Source organism: Schistocerca americana, unplaced genomic scaffold (assembly GCF_021461395.2).
Source record: "Schistocerca americana isolate TAMUIC-IGC-003095 unplaced genomic scaffold, iqSchAmer2.1 HiC_scaffold_13, whole genome shotgun sequence".
NCBI classification, from domain to species: domain Eukaryota; kingdom Metazoa; phylum Arthropoda; class Insecta; order Orthoptera; family Acrididae; genus Schistocerca; species Schistocerca americana.
This window is the reverse complement of record NW_025725371.1, coordinates 19258476-19276346: the sequence shown is the minus strand read 5'-3', so window position 1 is coordinate 19276346 and position 17871 is coordinate 19258476.

Below are 17871 nucleotides of genomic sequence, written 5' to 3'. Positions count from 1 at the left end.
TTAAGGCGGCATTGTGCCTTTTGTATTTAATTCCGATGCGATTTCTGTGTTTCATCGTCAATGTGCGGGTCCAAGGAATAAACGGAACCTGCAGTGGTGTAGCGGAATCTAATACTGGTCTCACAGGGAATGCTCAAAGCACCGACTGTAAGAAGAGTCTCTATTCTTGTACTTAAGGCGGCATTGCGCCTTTTGTATTTTATTCCGATGCGATTTCTATGTTTCATCGTCAATGTGAAGTTCCAAGGAACACATTGAACCCGCAGTGGTGTATCGTAAACTAATACGGGCCTCACAGGGAATGCTCAAAGCACCGACTGTAAGAAGAGTCTCTATTCTTGTACTTAAGGCGGCATTGTGCCTTTTGCATTTAATTCCGATGCCATTTCTGTGTTTCATCGTCAATGTGAAGGTCCAAGGAATAAACTGAACCTGCAGAGGTGTAGCGGAAACTAATACTGGTCTCACAGGGAATGCTCAAAGCACCGGCTGTAAGAAGAGTCTCTATTCTTGTACTTAAGGCGGCGTTGTGCCTTTTGTGTTTAATTCCAATGCCATTTCTGTGATTCATCGTCAATGTGAAGGTCCAAGGAATAAACTGAACCTGCAGAGGTGTAGCGGAAACTAATACTGGTCTCACAGGGAATGCTCAAAGCACCGGCTGTAAGAAGAGTCTCTATTCTTGTACTTAAGGCGGCGTTGTGCCTTTTGTGTTTAATTCCAATGCCATTTCTGTGATTCATCGTCAATGTGAAGGTCCAAGGAATAAACTGAACCTGCAGAGGTGTAGCGGAAACTAATACTGGTCTCACAGGGAATGCTCATAGCACCGACTGTAAGAAGAGTCTCTATTCTTGTACTTAAGGCGGCATTTTGCCTTTTGTATTTAATTCCGATGCCATTTCTGTGTTTCATCGTCAATGTGAAGGTCCAAGGAATAAACTGAACCTGCAGAGGTGTAGCGGAAACTAATACTGGTCTCACAGGGAATGCTCATAGCACCGACTGTAAGAAATGTCTCTATTCTTGTATTTAAGGCGCATTGTGCCTTTTGTATTTAATTCCGATGCCATTTCTGTGTTTCATCGTCAATGTGAAGGTCCAAGGAATAAACTGAACCTGCAGAGGTGTAGCGTAAACTAATACTGGTCTCACAGGGAATGCTCAAAGCACCGACTGTAAGAAGAGTCTCTATTCTTGTACTTAAGGCGGCATTGTGCCTTTTGTATTTAATTCCGATGCGATTTTTGTGTTTCATTGTCAATGTGAAGTTCCAAGAAATACATTGAACCTGCAGTGGTGTATCGGAAACTAATACTGGTCTCACAGGGAATGCTCAAAGCTTCGACTGTAAGAAGAGTCTCTATTCTTGTACTTAAGGCGGCATTGTGCCTTTTGTATTTAATTCCGATGCGATTTCTGTGTTTCATCGTCAATGTGCAGGTCCAAGGAATAAACGGAACCTGCAGTGGTGTAGCGGAATCTAATACTGGTCTCACAGGGAATGCTCAAAGCACCGACTGTAAGAAGAGTCTCTATTCTTGTACTTAAGGCGGCATTGCGCCTTTTGTATTTTATTCCGATGCGATTTCTATGTTTCATCGTCAATGTGAAGTTCCAAGGAACACATTGAACCCGCAGTGGTGTATCGTAAACTAATACGGGCCTCACAGGGAATGCTCAAAGCACCGACTGTAAGAAGAGTCTCTATTCTTGTACTTAAGGCGGCATTGTGCCTTTTGCATTTAATTCCGATGCCATTTCTGTGTTTCATCGTCAATGTGAAGGTCCAAGGAATAAACTGAACCTGCAGAGGTGTAGCGGAAACTAATACTGGTCTCACAGGGAATGCTCAAAGCACCGACTGTAAGAAGAGTCTCTATTCTTGTACTTAAGGCGGCATTGTCCCTTTTGAATTTAATTCCGATGTAAATTCAGTGTTTCATCTTCAATGTGTATGTCCAAGGAATAGATTGAACCTGCAGTGGTGTGTCGGATACTATTTCTGGTCTCACAGGCAATGCTCAAAGCACCGACTGCAAGAAGAGTCTCTATTCTTGTACTTAAGGCTGCATTGTGCCTTTTGTATTTGATTCTGATGCGATTTCTGTGTTTCTTCGTCAATGTGAAGGTCCAAGGAATACATTGAACCTGCAGTGGCGTATCGAAAACCAATACAGGTCGCACAGGAAAGGATCAAAACACAGACTCTAAGAAGTCTCACTCTTATAGCACTTATAGCGGCATTGTGCCTTTTGTATTTAATTCCGATGTGATACCAGTATTTCATCGTCAATGTGTATGTCCGAGGAATACATTGAACCTGCAGTGGTGTATCAGAAACTAATACTGGTCTCACAGGGAATGCTCAAAGCACCGACTGTAAGAAGAGTCTCTATTCTTGTACTTAAGGCGGCATTGTGCCTTTTGTATTTAATTCCGATGTAATTTCAGTGTCTCATCGTCAATGTGAATGTCCAAGGAATTCATTGAACCACCAGTGGTGTATCGGAAGCTAATACTGGTCTCACAGGGAATGCTCAAAGCACCGACTGTAAGAAGAGTCTCTATTCTTGTACTTAAGGCGGCATTGTGCCTTTTGTATTTAATTCCGATGCGATTTCTGTGTTTCATCGTCAATGTGAAGGTCCAAGGAATACATTGAACCTGCAGTGGTGTATCGGAAACTAATACTGGTCTCACAGGGAATGCTCAAAGCACCGACTGTAAGAAGAGTCTCTATTCTTGTACTTAAGGCGGCATTGTGCCTTTTGTATTTAATTCCGATGCCATTACTGTGTTTCATCGTCAATGTGAAGGTCCAAGGAATAAACTGAACCTCCAGTGGTGTATCGGAAACTAATACTGGTCTCACAGGGAATGCTCAAAGCACCGACTGTAAGAAGAGTCTCTATTCTTGTACTTAAGGCGGCATTGTGCTTTTTGTATTTAATTCCGATGCCATTTCTGTGTTTCATCGTCAATGTGAAGGTCCAAGGAATAAACTGAACCTGCAGAGGTTTAGCGGAAACTAATACTGGTCTCACAGGGAATGCTCAAAGCACCGGCTGTAAGAAGAGTCTCTATTCTTGTACTTAAGGCGGCGTTGTGCCTTTTGTGTTTAATTCCAATGCCATTTCTGTGATTCATCGTCAATGTGAAGGTCCAAGGAATAAACTGAACCTGCAGAGGTGTAGCGGAAACTAATACTGGTCTCACAGGGAATGCTCATAGCACCGACTGTAAGAAGAGTCTCTATTCTTGTACTTAAGGCGGCATTTTGCCTTTTGTATTTAATTCCGATGCCATTTCTGTGTTCCATCGTCAATGTGAAGGTCCAAGGAATAAACTGAACCTGCAGAGGTGTAGCGGAAACTAATACTGGTCTCACAGGGAATGCTCATAGCACCGACTGTAAGAAATGTCTCTATTCTTGTATTTAAGGCGCATTGTGCCTTTTGTATTTAATTCCGATGCCATTTCTGTGTTTCATCGTCAATGTGAAGGTCCAAGGAATAAACGGAACCTGCAGTGGTGTAGCGGAATCTAATACTGGTCTCACAGGGAATGCTCAAAGCACCGACTGTAAGAAGAGTCTCTATTCTTGTACTTAAGGCGGCATTGCGCCTTTTGTATTTTATTCCGATGCGATTTCTATGTTTCATCGTCAATGTGAAGTTCCAAGGAACACATTGAACCCGCAGTGGTGTATCGTAAAGTAATACGGGCCTCACAGGGAATGCTCAAAGCACCGACTGTAAGAAGAGTCTCTATTCTTGTACTTAAGGCGGCATTGTGCCTTTTGCATTTAATTCCGATGCCATTTCTGTGTTTCATCGTCAATGTGAAGGTCCAAGGAATAAACTGAACCTGCAGAGGTGTAGCGGAAACTAATACTGGTCTCACAGGGAATGCTCAAAGCACCGACTGTAAGAAGAGTCTCTATTCTTGTACTTAAGGCGGCATTGTGCCTTTTGTATTTAATTCCGATGCCATTTCTGTGTTTCATCGTCAATGTGAAGGTCCAAGGAATAAACTGAACCTGCAGAGGTGTAGCGGAAACTAATACTGGGCTCACAGGGAATGCTCAAAGCACCGACGGTAAGAACAGTCTCTATTCTTGTACTTAAGGCGGCATTGTGAATTTTGTATTTAATTCCGATGTAATTTCAGTGTTTCATCGTCAATGTGAATGTCCAAGGAATTCATTGAACCTCCAGTGGTGTACCGGAAACTAATACTAGTCTCACAGGGAATGCTCAAATCACCGACGGTAAGAAGAGTCTCTATTCTTGTACTTAAGGCGGCATTGTCCCTTTTGTATTTAATTCCGATGTAATTTCAGTGTTTCATCGTCAATGTGTATGTCCAGGGAATAGATTGAACCTGCAGTGGTGTATCGGATACTATTTCTGGTCTCACAGGCAATGCTCAAAGCACCGACTGTAAGAAGAGTCACTATTCGTGTACTTAAGGCGGCATTGTGCCTTTTGTATTTGCTTCCGATGCGATTTCTGTGTTTCATCGTCAATGTGAAGGTCCAAGGAATACATTGAACCTGCAGTGGTGTATCGGAAACTAATACTCGTCTCACAGGGAATGCTCAAAGCACCGACTGTAAGTAGAGTCTGTATTCCTGTACATAAGGCGGCATTGAGCGTTTTGGATTTAATTCCGATGCGATTTCTGTGTTTCATCGTCAATGTGAAGGTTCAAGGAATACATTGAACCTGCAGTGATGTATCGGAAACTATTACTGCTCTCACAGGGAATGCTCAAAGCTCCGACAGTGAGAAGAGTCTCTATTCTTGTACTTAAGGCGGCATTTTGCCATTTGTATTTAATTCTGATGCCATTTCTGTGTTTCATCGTCAATGTGAAGGTCCAAGGAATAAACTGAACCTGCGGAGGTGTAGCGGAAACTAATACTGGTCTCACAGGGAATGCTCAAAGCACCGACTGTAAGAAGAGCCTCTATTCTTGTACTTAAGGCGGCATTGTGTCTTTTGTATTTAATTCCGATGCCATTTCTGTGTTTCATCGTCAATGTGAAGATCCAAGGAATACATTGAACTTGCAGTGGCGTATCGAAAACTAATACAGGTCGCACAGGAAAGGATCAAAACACAGACTCTAAGAAGTCTCACTCTTCTTGCACTTATGGCGGCATTGTGCCTTTTGTATTTAATTCCGATGTAATTTCAGTGTCTCATCGTCAATGTGAATGTCCAAGGAATTCATTGAACCTCCAGTGGTGTATCGGAAGCTAATACTGGTCTCACAGGGAATGCTCAAAGCACCGACTGTAAGAAGAGTCTCTATTCTTGTACTTAAGGCGGCATTGTGCCTTTTGTATTTAATTCCGATGCGATTTCTGTGTTTCATCGTCAATGTGAAGGTCCAAGGAATACATTGAACCTGCAGTGGTGTATCGGAAACTAATACTGGTCTCACAGGGAATGCTCAAAGCACCGACTGTAAGAAGAGTCTCTATTCTTGTACTTAAGGCGGCATTGTGCCTTTTGTATTTAATTCCGATGCCATTTCTGTGTTTCATCGTCAATGTGAAGGTCCAACGAATAAACTGAACCTGCAGGGGTGTAGCGGAAACTAAAACTGGTCTCACAGGGAATGCTCATAGCACCGACAGTAAGAAGAGTCTCTATTCTTGTACTTAAGGCGCATTATGCCTTTTGTATTTATTTCCGATGCCATTTCTGTGTTTCATCGTCAATGTGAAGGTCCAAGGAATAAACGGAAACTGCAGAGGTGTAGCGGAAACTAATACTGGTCTCACAGGGAATGCTCAAAGCACCGACTGTGAGAAGAGTCTCTATTCTTGTACTTAAGGCGGCATTTTGCCTTTTGTATTTAATTCCGATGCCATTTCTGTGTTTCATCGTCAATGTGAAGGTCCAAGGAATAAACTGAACCTGCGGAGGTGTAGCGGAAACTAATACTGGTCTCACAGGGAATGCTCAAAGCACCGACTGTAAGAAGAGTCTCTATTCTTGTACTTAAGGTGGCATTGTGTCTTTTGTATTTAATTCCGATGCCATTTCTGTGTTTCATCTTCAATGTGAAGGTCCAAGGAATACATTGAACCTGCAGTGGTGTACCGGAAACTAATACTGGTCTCACAGGGAATGCTCAAAGCACCGACTGTAAGAAGAGTGTCTATTCTTGTACTTAAGGCGGCATTGTCCCTTTTGTATTTAATTCCGATGTAATTTCAGTGTTTCATCGTCAATGTGTATGTCCAAGGAATAGACTGAACCTGCAGTGGTGTATCGAATACTATTACTGGTCTCACAGGGATTGCTCAAAGCACCGACTGTAAGAAGAGTCGCTATTCTTGTACTTAAGGCGGCATTGTGCCTTTTGTATTTGCTTCCGATGCGATTTCTGTGTTTCATCGTCAATGTGAAGGTCCAAGGAATACATTGAACCTGCAGTGGTGTATCGGAAACTAATACTGGTCTCACAGGGAATGCTCAAAGCAACGACTGTAAGTAGAGTCTGTATTCTTGTACATAAGGCGGCATTGAGCGTTTTGGATTTAATTCCGATGCGATTTCTGTGTTTCATCGTCAATGTGAAGGTCCAAGGAATACATTGAACCTGCAGTGGTGTATCGGAAACTAATACTGCTCTCACAGGGAGTGCTCAAAGCACCGAATGTGAGAAGAGTCTCTATTCTTGTTCTTAAGGCGGCATTTTGCCTTTTGTATTTAATTCCGATGCCATTTCTGTGTTTCATCGTCAATGTGAAGGTCCAAGGAATAAACTGAACCTGCGGAGGTGTAGCGGAAACTAATACTGGTCTCACAGGGAATGCTCAAAGCACCGACTGTAAGAAGAGTCTCTATTCTTGTACTTAAGGCGGTATTGTGTCTTTTGTATTTAATTCCGATGCCATTTCAGTGTTTCATCGTCAATGTGAAGGTCCAAGGAATACATTGAACCTGCAGTGGCGTATCGAAAGCTAATACAGGTCGCACAGGAAAGGATCAAAACACAGACTCTAAGAAGTCTCACTCTTCTTGCACTTATGGCGGCATTGTGCCTTTTGTATTTAATTCCGATGTGATATCAGTATTTCATCGTCAATGTGTATGTCCGAGGAATACATTGAACCTGCAGTGGTGTATCGGAAACTAATACTGGTCTCACATTGAATGCTCAAAGCACCGACTGTGAGAAGAGTCTCTATTCTTGTACTCAAGGCGGCATTGTCCCTTTTGTATTTAATTCCGATGTAATTTCAGTGTTTCATCGTCAATGTGAATGTCCAAGGAATTCATTGAACCTCCAGTGGTGTATCGGAAACTAATACTAGTCTCACAGGGAATGCTCAAATCACCGACGGTAAGAAGAGTCTCTATTCTTGTACTTAAGGCGGCATTGTCCCTTTTCTATTTAATTCCGATGTAATTTCAGTGTTTCATCGTCAATGTGTATGTCCAGGGAATAGATTGAACCTGCAGTGGTGTATCGGATACTATTTCTGGTCTCACAGGCAATGCTCAAAGCACCGACTGTAAGAAGAGTCTCTATTCGTGTACTTAAGGCGGCATTGTGCCTTTTGTATTTGCTTCCGATGCGATTTCTGTGTTTCATCGTCAATGTGATGGTCCAAGGAATACATTGAACCTGCAGTGGTGTATCGGAAACTAATACTCGTCTCACAGGGAATGCTCAAAGCACCGACTGTAAGTAGAGTCTGTATTCTTGTACATAAGGCGGCATTGAGCGTTTTGGATTTAATTCCGATGCGATTTCTGTGTTTCATCGTCAATGTGAAGGTTCAAGGAATACATTGAACCTGCAGTGATGTATCGGAAACTATTACTGCTCTCACAGGGAATGCTCAAAGCTCCGACAGTGAGAAGAGTCTCTATTCTTGTACTTAAGGCGGCATTTTGCCATTTGTATTTAATTCTGATGCCATTTCTGTGTTTCATCGTCAATGTGAAGGTCCAAGGAATAAACTGAACCTGCGGAGGTGTAGCGGAAACTAATACTGGTCTCACAGGGAATGCTCAAAGCACCGACTGTAAGAAGAGTCTCTATTCTTGTACTTAAGGCGGCATTGTGTCTTTTGTATTTAATTCCGATGCCATTTCTGTGTTTCATCGTCAATGTGAAGATCCAAGGAATACATTGAACTTGCAGTGGCGTATCGAAAACTAATACAGGTCGCACAGGAAAGGATCAAAACACAGACTCTAAGAAGTCTCACTCTTCTTGCACTTATGGCGGCATTGTGCCTTTTGTATTTAATTCCGATGTAATTTCAGTGTCTCATCGTCAATGTGAATGTCCAAGGAATTCATTGAACCTCCAGTGGTGTATCGGAAGCTAATACTGGTCTCACAGGGAATGCTCAAAGCACCGACTGTAAGAAGCGTCTCTATTCTTGTACTTAAGGCGGCATTGTGCCTTTTGTATTTAATTCCGATGCGATTTCTGTGTTTCATCGTCAATGTGAAGGTCCAAGGAATACATTGAACCTGCAGTGGTGTATCGGAAACTAATACTGGTCTCACAGGGAATGCTCAAAGCACCGACTGTAAGAAGAGTCTCTATTCTTGTACTTAAGGCGGCATTGTGCCTTTTGTATTTAATTCCGATGCCATTTCTGTGTTTCATCGTCAATGTGAAGGTCCAACGAATAAACTGAACCTGCAGGGGTGTAGCGGAAACTAAAACTGGTCTCACAGGGAATGCTCATAGCACCGACAGTAAGAAGAGTCTCTATTCTTGTACTTAAGGCGCATTATGCCTTTTGTATTTATTTCGGATGCCATTTCTGTGTTTCATCGTCAATGTGAAGGTCCAAGGAATAAACGGAAACTGCAGAGGTGTAGCGGAAACTAATACTGGTCTCACAGGGAATGCTCAAAGCACCGACTGTGAGAAGAGTCTCTATTCTTGTACTTAAGGCGGCATTTTGCCTTTTGTATTTAATTCCGATGCCATTTCTGTGTTTCATCGTCAATGTGAAGGTCCAAGGAATACATTGAACCTGCAGTGGTGTACCGGAAACTAATACTGGTCTCACAGGGAATGCTCAAAGCACCGACTGTAAGAAGAGTGTCTATTCTTGTACTTAAGGCGGCATTGTCCCTTTTGTATTTAATTCCGATGTAATTTCAGTGTTTCATCGTCAATGTGTATGTCCAAGGAATAGACTGAACCTGCAGTGGTGTATCGAATACTATTACTGGTCTCACAGGGAATGCTCAAAGCACCGACTGTAAGAAGAGTCGCTATTCTTGTACTTAAGGCGGCATTGTGCCTTTTGTATTTGCTTCCGATGCGATTTCTGTGTTTCATCGTCAATGTGAAGGTCCAAGGAATACATTGAACCTGCAGTGGTGTATCGGAAACTAATACTGGTCTCACAGGGAATGCTCAAAGCAACGACTGTAAGTAGAGTCTGTATTCTTGTACATAAGGCGGCATTGAGCGTTTTGGATTTAATTCCGATGCGATTTCTGTGTTTCATCGTCAATGTGAAGGTCCAAGGAATACATTGAACCTGCAGTGGTGTATCGGAAACTAATACTGCTCTCACAGGGAGTGCTCAAAGCACCGACTGTGAGAAGAGTCTCTATTCTTGTTCTTAAGGCGGCATTTTGCCTTTTGTATTTAATTCCGATGCCATTTCTGTGTTTCATCGTCAATGTGAAGGTCCAAGGAATAAACTGAACCTGCGGAGGTGTAGCGGAAACTAATACTGGTCTCACAGGGAATTCTCAAATCACCGACTGTAAGAAGAGTCTCTATTCTTGTACTTAAGGCGGTATTGTGTCTTTTGTATTTAATTCCGATGCCATTTCAGTGTTTCATCGTCAATGTGAAGGTCCAAGGAATACATTGAACCTGCAGTGGCGTATCGAAAACTAATACAGGTCGCACAGGAAAGGATCAAAACACAGACTCTAAGAAGTCTCACACTTCTTGCACTTATGGCGGCATTGTGCCTTTTGTATTTAATTCCGATGTGATATCAGTATTTCATCGTCAATGTGTATGTCCGAGGAATACATTGAACCTGCAGTGGTGTATCGGAAACTAATACTGGTCTCACATTGAATGCTCAAAGCACCGACTGTGAGAAGAGTCTCTATTCTTGTACTCAAGGCGGCATTGTCCCTTTTGTATTTAATTCCGATGTAATTTCAGTGTCTCATCGTCAATGTGAATGTCCAAGGAATTCATTGAACCTCCAGTGGTGTATCGGAAGCTAATACTGGTCTCACAGGGAATGCTCAAAGCACCGACTGTAAGAAGAGTCTCTATTCTTGTACTTAAGGCGGCATTGTGCCTTTTGTATTTAATTCCGATGCGATTTCTGTGTTTCATCGTCAATGTGAAGGTCCAAGGAATACATTGAACCTGCAGTGGTGTATCGGAAACTAATACTGGTCTCACAGGGAATGCTCAAAGCACCGACTGTAAGAAGTGTCTCTATTCTTGTACTTAAGGCGGCATTGTGCCTTTTGTATTTAATTCCGATGCCATTACTGTGTTTCATCGTCAATGTGAAGGTCCAAGGAATAAATTGAATCTGCAGTGGTGTATCGGAAACTAATACTGGTCTTACAGGGAATGCTCAAAGCACCGACTGTAAGAAGAGTCTCTATTCTTGTACTTAAGGCTGCATTGTGCCTTTTGTATTTAATTCCGACGCCATTTCTGTGTTTCATCGTCAATGTGAAGGTCCAACGAATAAACTGAACCTGCAGAGGTGTAGCGGAAACTAATACTGGTCTCACAGGGAATGCTCATAGCACCGACTGTAAGAAGAGTCTCTATTCTTGTACTTAAGGCGATTTGTGCCTTTTGTATTTAATTCCGATGCCATTTCTGTGTTTCATCGTCGATGTGAAGGTCCAAGGAATAAACTGAACCTGCAGAGGTGTAGCGGAAACTAATACTGGTCTCACAGGGAATGCTCAAAGCACCGACTGTAAGAAGAGTCTCTATTCTTGTACTTAAGGCGGCATTGTGCCTTTTGTATTTAATTCCGATGCGATTTCTGTGTTTCATCGTCAATGTGAAGTTCCAAGGAATACATTGAACCTGCAGTGGTGTATCGGAAACTAATACTGGTCTCACAGGGAATGCTCAAAGCTCCGACTGCAAGAAGAGTCTCTAATCTTGTACTTAAGGCGGCATTGTGCATTTTGTATTTAATTCCGATGCCATTTCTGTGTTTCATCGTCAATGTGAAGGTCCAAGGAATAAACTGAACCTGCAGAGGTGTAGCGGAAACTAATACTGGTCTCACAGGGAATGCTCAAAGCACCGACTGTAAGAGGAGTCTCTATTCTTGTACTTAAGGCGGCATTGTGCCTTTTGTATTTAATTCCGATGCCATTTCTGTGTTTCATCGTCAATGTGCAGGTCCAAGGAATAAACTGAACCTGCAGTGGTGTAGCGGAATCTAATACTGGTCTCACAGGGAAAGCTCAAAGCACCGACTGTAAGAAGAGTCTCTATTCTTGTACTTAAGGCGGCATTGCGCCTGTTGTATTTAATTCCGATGCTATTTCTGTGTTTCATCGTCAATGTGAAGGTCCAAGGAATAAACTGAACCTGCAGAGGTGTAGCTGAAACTAATACTGGTCTCACAGGGAATGCTCAAAGCACCGACTGTAAGAAGAGTCTCTATTCTTGTACTTAAGGCGGCATTGTGCCTTTTGTATATAATCCCGATGCCATTTCTGTGTTTCATCGTCAATGTGAAGGTCCAAGGAATAAAGTGAACCTGCAGAGGTGTAGCGGAAACTAATACTGGTCTCACAGGGAATGCTCAAAGCACCGACGGTAAGAACAGTCTCTATTCTTGTACTTAAGGCGGCATTGTGAATTTTGTATTTAATTCCGATGTAATTTCAGTGTTTCATCGTCAATGTGAATGTCCAAGGAATTCATTGAACCTCCAGTGGTGTATCGGAAGCTAATACTGGTCTCACTGGGAATGCTCAAAGCACCGACGGTAAGAAGAGTCTCTGTTCTTGTACTTAAGGCGGCACTGTCAATTTTGTATTTAATTCCGATGTAATTTCAGTGTTTCATCGTCAATGTGTATGTCCAAGGAATAGATTGAACCTGCAGTGGTGTATCGGATACTATTACTGGTCTCACAGGGAATGCTCAAAGAACCGACTGTAAGAAGAGTCTCTATTTTTGTACTTAAGGCGGCATTGTGCCTTTTGTATTTCATTCCGATGCGATTTCTGTGTTTCATCGTCAATGTGAAGCTCCAAGGAATACATTGAACCTGCAGTGGTGTATCGGAAACTAATACTGGTCTCACAGGGAATGCTCAAAGTACCGACTGTAAGTAGAGTCTGTATTCTTGTACATAAGGCGGCATTGAGCGTTTTTGATTTAATTCCGATGCGATTTCTGTGTTTCATCGTCAATGTGAAGGTCCAAGGAATACATTGAACCTGCAGTGGTGTATCGGAAACTAATACTGGTCTCACAGGGAATGCTCAAAGCACCGACTGTGAGAAGAGTCTCTATTCTTGTACGTAAGGCGGCATTTTGCCTTTTGTATTTAATTCCGATGCCATTTCTGTGTTTCATCGTCAATGTGAAGGTCCAAGGAATAAACTGAACCTGCGGAGGTGTAGCGGAAACTAATACTGGTCTCACAGGGAATGCTCAAAGCACCGACTGTAAGAAGAGTCTCTATTCTTGTACTTAAGGCGGCATTGTGTCTTTTGTATTTAATTCCGATGCCATTTCTGTGTTTCATCGTCAATGTGAAGGTCCAAGGAATACATTGAACCTGCAGTGGTGTATCTGAAACTAATACTGGTCTCACAGGGAATGCTCAAAGCACCGACTGTAAGAAGAGTGTCTATTCTTGTACTTAAGGCGGCATTGTGCCTTTTGTATTTATTTCCGATGCGATTTCTGTGTATTATCGTCAAATTTGAAGGTTCAAGGAATACATTGAACCTGCAGTGGCGTATCGGAAACTAATACTTCTCTCACAGGGAATGCTCAAAGCACCGACTGTAAGAAGAGTCTCTATTCTTGTACTTAAGGCGGCATTGTACATTTTGTATTTAATTCCGATGCGATTTCTGCGTTTCATCGTCAATGTAAAGGTCCAAGGAATACATTGAACCTGCAGAGGTGTAGCGGAAACTAATACTGGTCTCACAGGGATTGCTCAAAGCAGAGACTGTAAGAAGAGTCCCTATTCTTGTACTTAAGGCTGCATTGTGCCTTTTGTATTTGATTCCGATGCGATTTCTGTGTTTCATCGTCAATGTGAAGGTCCAAGGAATACATTGAACCTGCAGTGGCGTATCGAAATCTAATACAGGTCGCACAGGAAAGGATCAAAACACAGACTCTAAGAAGTCTCACTCTTCTTGCACTTATGGCGGCATTGTGCCTTTTGTATTTAATTCCGATGTAATTTCAGTGTCTCATCGTCAATGTGAATGTTCAAGGAATTCATTGAACCTCCAGTGGTGTATCGGAAGCTAATACTGGTCTCACAGGGAATGCTCAAAGCACCGACTGTAAGAAGAGTCTCTATTCTTGTACTTAAGGCGGCATTGTGCCTTTTGTATTTAATTCCGATGCGATTTCTGTGTTTCATCGTCAATGTGAAGGTCCAAGGAATACATTGAACCTGCAGTGGTGTATCGGAAACTAATACTGGTCTCACAGGGAATGCTCAAAGCACCGACTGTAAGAAGAGTCTCTATTCTTGTACTTAAGGCGGCATTGTGCCTTTTGTATTTAATTCCGATGCCATTTCTGTGTTTCATCGTCAATGTGAAGGTCCAACGAATAAACTGAACCTGCAGGGGTGTAGCGGAAACTAAAACTGGTCTCACAGGGAATGCTCATAGCACCGACTGTAAGAAGAGTCTCTATTCTTGTACTTAAGGCGCATTATGCCTTTTGTATTTATTTCCGATGCCATTTCTGTGTTTCATCGTCAATGTGAAGGTCCAAGGAATAAACGGAACCTGCAGAGGTGTAGCGGAAACTAATACTGGTCTCACAGGGAATGCTCAAAGCACCGACTGTGAGAAGAGTCTCTATTCTTGTACTTAAGGCGGCATTTTGCCTTTTGTATTTAATTCCGATGCCATTTCTGTGTTTCATCGTCAATGTGAAGGTCCAAGGAATAAACTGAACCTGCGGAGGTGTAGCGGAAACTAATACTGGTCTCACAGGGAATGCTCAAAGCACCGACTGTAAGAAGAGTCTCTATTCTTGTACTTAAGGCGGCATTGTGTCTTTTGTATTTAATTCCGATGCAATTTCTGTGTTTCATCTTCAATGTGAAGGTCCAAGGAATACATTGAACCTGCAGTGGTGTATCGGAAACTAATACTGGTCTCACAGGGAATGCTCAAAGCACCGACTGTAAGAAGAGTGTCTTTTCTTGTACTTAAGGCGGCATTGTCCCTTTTGTATTTAATTCCGATGTAATTTCAGTGTTTCATCGTCAATGTGTATGTCCAAGGAATAGATTGAACCTGCAGTGGTGTATCGAATACTATTACTGGTCTCACAGGGAATGCTCAAAGCACCGACTGTAAGAAGAGTCGCTATTCTTGTACTTAAGGCGGCATTGTGCCTTTTGTATTTGCTTCCGATGCGATTTCTGTGTTTCATCGTCAATGTGAAGGTCCAAGGAATACATTGAACCTGCAGTGGTGTATCGGAAACTAATACTGGTCTCACAGGGAATGCTCAAAGCAACGACTGTAAGTAGAGTCTGTATTCTTGTACATAAGGCGGCATTGAGCGTTTTGGATTTAATTCCGATGCGATTTCTGTGTTTCATCGTCAATGTGAAGGTCCAAGGAATACATTGAACCTGCAGTGGTGTATCGGAAACTAATACTGCTCTCACAGGGAGTGCTCAAAGCACCGACTGTGAGAAGAGTCTCTATTCTTGTTCTTAAGGCGGCATTTTGCCTTTTGTATTTAATTCCGATGCCATTTCTGTGTTTCATCGTCAATGTGAAGGTCCAAGGAATAAACTGAACCTGCGGAGGTGTAGCGGAAACTAATACTGGTCTCACAGGGAATGCTCAAAGCACCGACTGTAAGAAGAGTCTCTATTCTTGTACTTAAGGCGGTATTGTGTCTTTTGTATTTAATTCCGATGCGATTTCTGTGTTTCATCGTCAATGTGAAGGTCCAAGGAATTCATTGAACCTCCAGTGGTGTATCGGAAGCTAATACTGGTCTCACAGGGAATGCTCAAAGCACCGACTGTAAGAAGAGTCTCTATTCTTGTACTTAAGGCGGCATTGTGCCTTTTGTATTTAATTCCGATGCGATTTCTGTGTTTCATCGTCAATGTGAAGGTCCAAGGAATACATTGAACCTGCAGTGGTGTATCGGAAACTAATACTGGTCTCACAGGGAATGCTCAAAGCACCGACTGTAAGAAGTGTCTCTATTCTTGTACTTAAGGCGGCATTGTGCCTTTTGTATTTAATTCCGATGCCATTACTGTGTTTCATCGTCAATGTGAAGGTCCAAGGAATAAACTGAATCTGCAGTGGTGTATCGGAAACTAATACTGGTCTTACAGGGAATGCTCAAAGCACCGACTGTAAGAAGAGTCTCTATTCTTGTGCTTAAGGCTGCATTGTGCCTTTTGTATTTAATTCCGACGCCATTTCTGTGTTTCATCGTCAATGTGAAGGTCCAACGAATAAACTGAACCTGCAGAGGTGTAGCGGAAACTAATACTGGTCTCACAGGGAATGCTCATAGCACCGACTGTAAGAAGAGTCTCTATTCTTGTACTTAAGGCGATTTGTGCCTTTTGTATTTAATTCCGATGCCATTTCTGTGTTTCATCGTCGATGTGAAGGTCCAAGGAATAAACTGAACCTGCAGAGGTGTAGCGGAAACTAATACTGGTCTCACAGGGAATGCTCAAAGCACCGACTGTAAGAAGAGTCTCTATTCTTGTACTTAAGGCGGCATTGTGCCTTTTGTATTTAATTCCGATGCGATTTCTTTGTTTCATCGTCATTGTGAAGTTCCAAGGAATACATTGAACCTGCAGTGGTGTATCGGAAACTAATACTGGTCTCACAGGGAATGCTCAAAGCTCCGACTGTAAGAAGAGTCTCTAATCTTGTACTTAAGGCGGCATTGTGCATTTTGTATTTAATTCCGATGCCATTTCTGTGTTTCATCGTCAATGTGAAGGTCCAAGGAATAAACTGAACCTGCAGAGGTGTAGCGGAAACTAATACTGGTCTCACAGGGAATGCTCGAAGCACCGACTGTAAGAGGAGTCTCTATTCTTGTACTTAAGGCGGCATTGTGCCTTTTGTATTTAATTCCGATGCCATTTCTGTGTTTTATCGTCAATGTGCAGGTCCAAGGAATAAACTGAACCTGCAGTGGTGTAGCGGAATCTAATTCTGGTCTCACAGGGAAAGCTCAAAGCACCGACTGTAAGAAGAGTCTCTATTCTTGTACTTAAGGCGGCATTGCGCCTGTTGTATTTAATTCCGATGCTATTTCTGTGTTTCATCGTCAATGTGAAGGTCCAAGGAATAAACTGAACCTGCAGAGGTGTAGCTGAAAGTAATACTGGTCTCACAGGGAATGCTCAAAGCACCGACTGTAAGAAGAGTCTCTATTCTTGTACTTAAGGCGGCATTGTGCCTTTTGTATATAATCCCGATGCCATTTCTGTGTTTCATCGTCAATGTGAAGGTCCAAGGAATAAAGTGAACCTGCAGAGGTGTAGCGGAAACTAATACTGGTCTCACAGGGAATGCTCAAAGCACCGACGGTAAGAACAGTCTCTATTCTTGTACTTAAGGCGGCATTGTGAATTTTGTATTTAATTCCGATGTAATTTCAGTGTTTCATCGTCAATGTGAATGTCCAAGGAATTCATTGAACCTCCAGTGGTGTATCGGAAGCTAATACTGGTCTCACTGGGAATGCTCAAAGCACCGACGGTAAGAAGAGTCTCTGTTCTTGTACTTATGGCGGCATTGTCCCTTTTGTATTTAATTCCGATGTAATTTCAGTGTTTCATCGTCAATGTGTATGTCCAAGGAATAGATTGAACCTGCAGTGGTGTATCGGATACTATTACTGGTCTCACAGGGAATGCTCAAAGAACCGACTGTAAGAAGAGTCTCTATTTTTGTACTTAAGGCGGCATTGTGCCTTTTGTATTTCATTCCGATGCGATTTCTGTGTTTCATCGTCAATGTGAAGCTCCAAGGAATACATTGAACCTGCAGTGGTGTATCGGAAACTAATACTGGTCTCACAGGGAATGCTCAAAGCACCGACTGTAAGTAGAGTCTGTATTCTTGTACATAAGGCGGCATTGAGCGTTTTGGATTTAATTCCGATCCGATTTCTGTGTTTCATCGTCAATGTGAAGGTCCAAGGAATACATTGAACCTGCAGTGGTGTATCGGAAACTAATACTGGTCTCACAGTGAATGCTCAAAGCACCGACTGTGAGAAGAGTCTCTATTCTTGTACGTAAGGCGGCATTTTGCCTTTTGTATTTAATTCCGATGCCATTTCTGTGTTTCATCGTCAATGTGAAGGTCCAAGGAATAAACTGAACCTGCGGAGGTGTAGCGGAAACTAATACTGGTCTCACAGGGAATGCTCAAAGCACCGACTGTAAGAAGAGTCTCTATTCTTGTACTTAAGGCGGCATTGTGTCTTTTGTATTTAATTCCGATGCCATTTCTGTGTTTCATCGTCAATGTGAAGGTCCAAGGAATACATTGAACCTGCAGTGGTGTATCTGAAACTAATACTGGTCTCACAGGGAATGCTCAAAGCACCGACTGTAAGAAGAGTGTC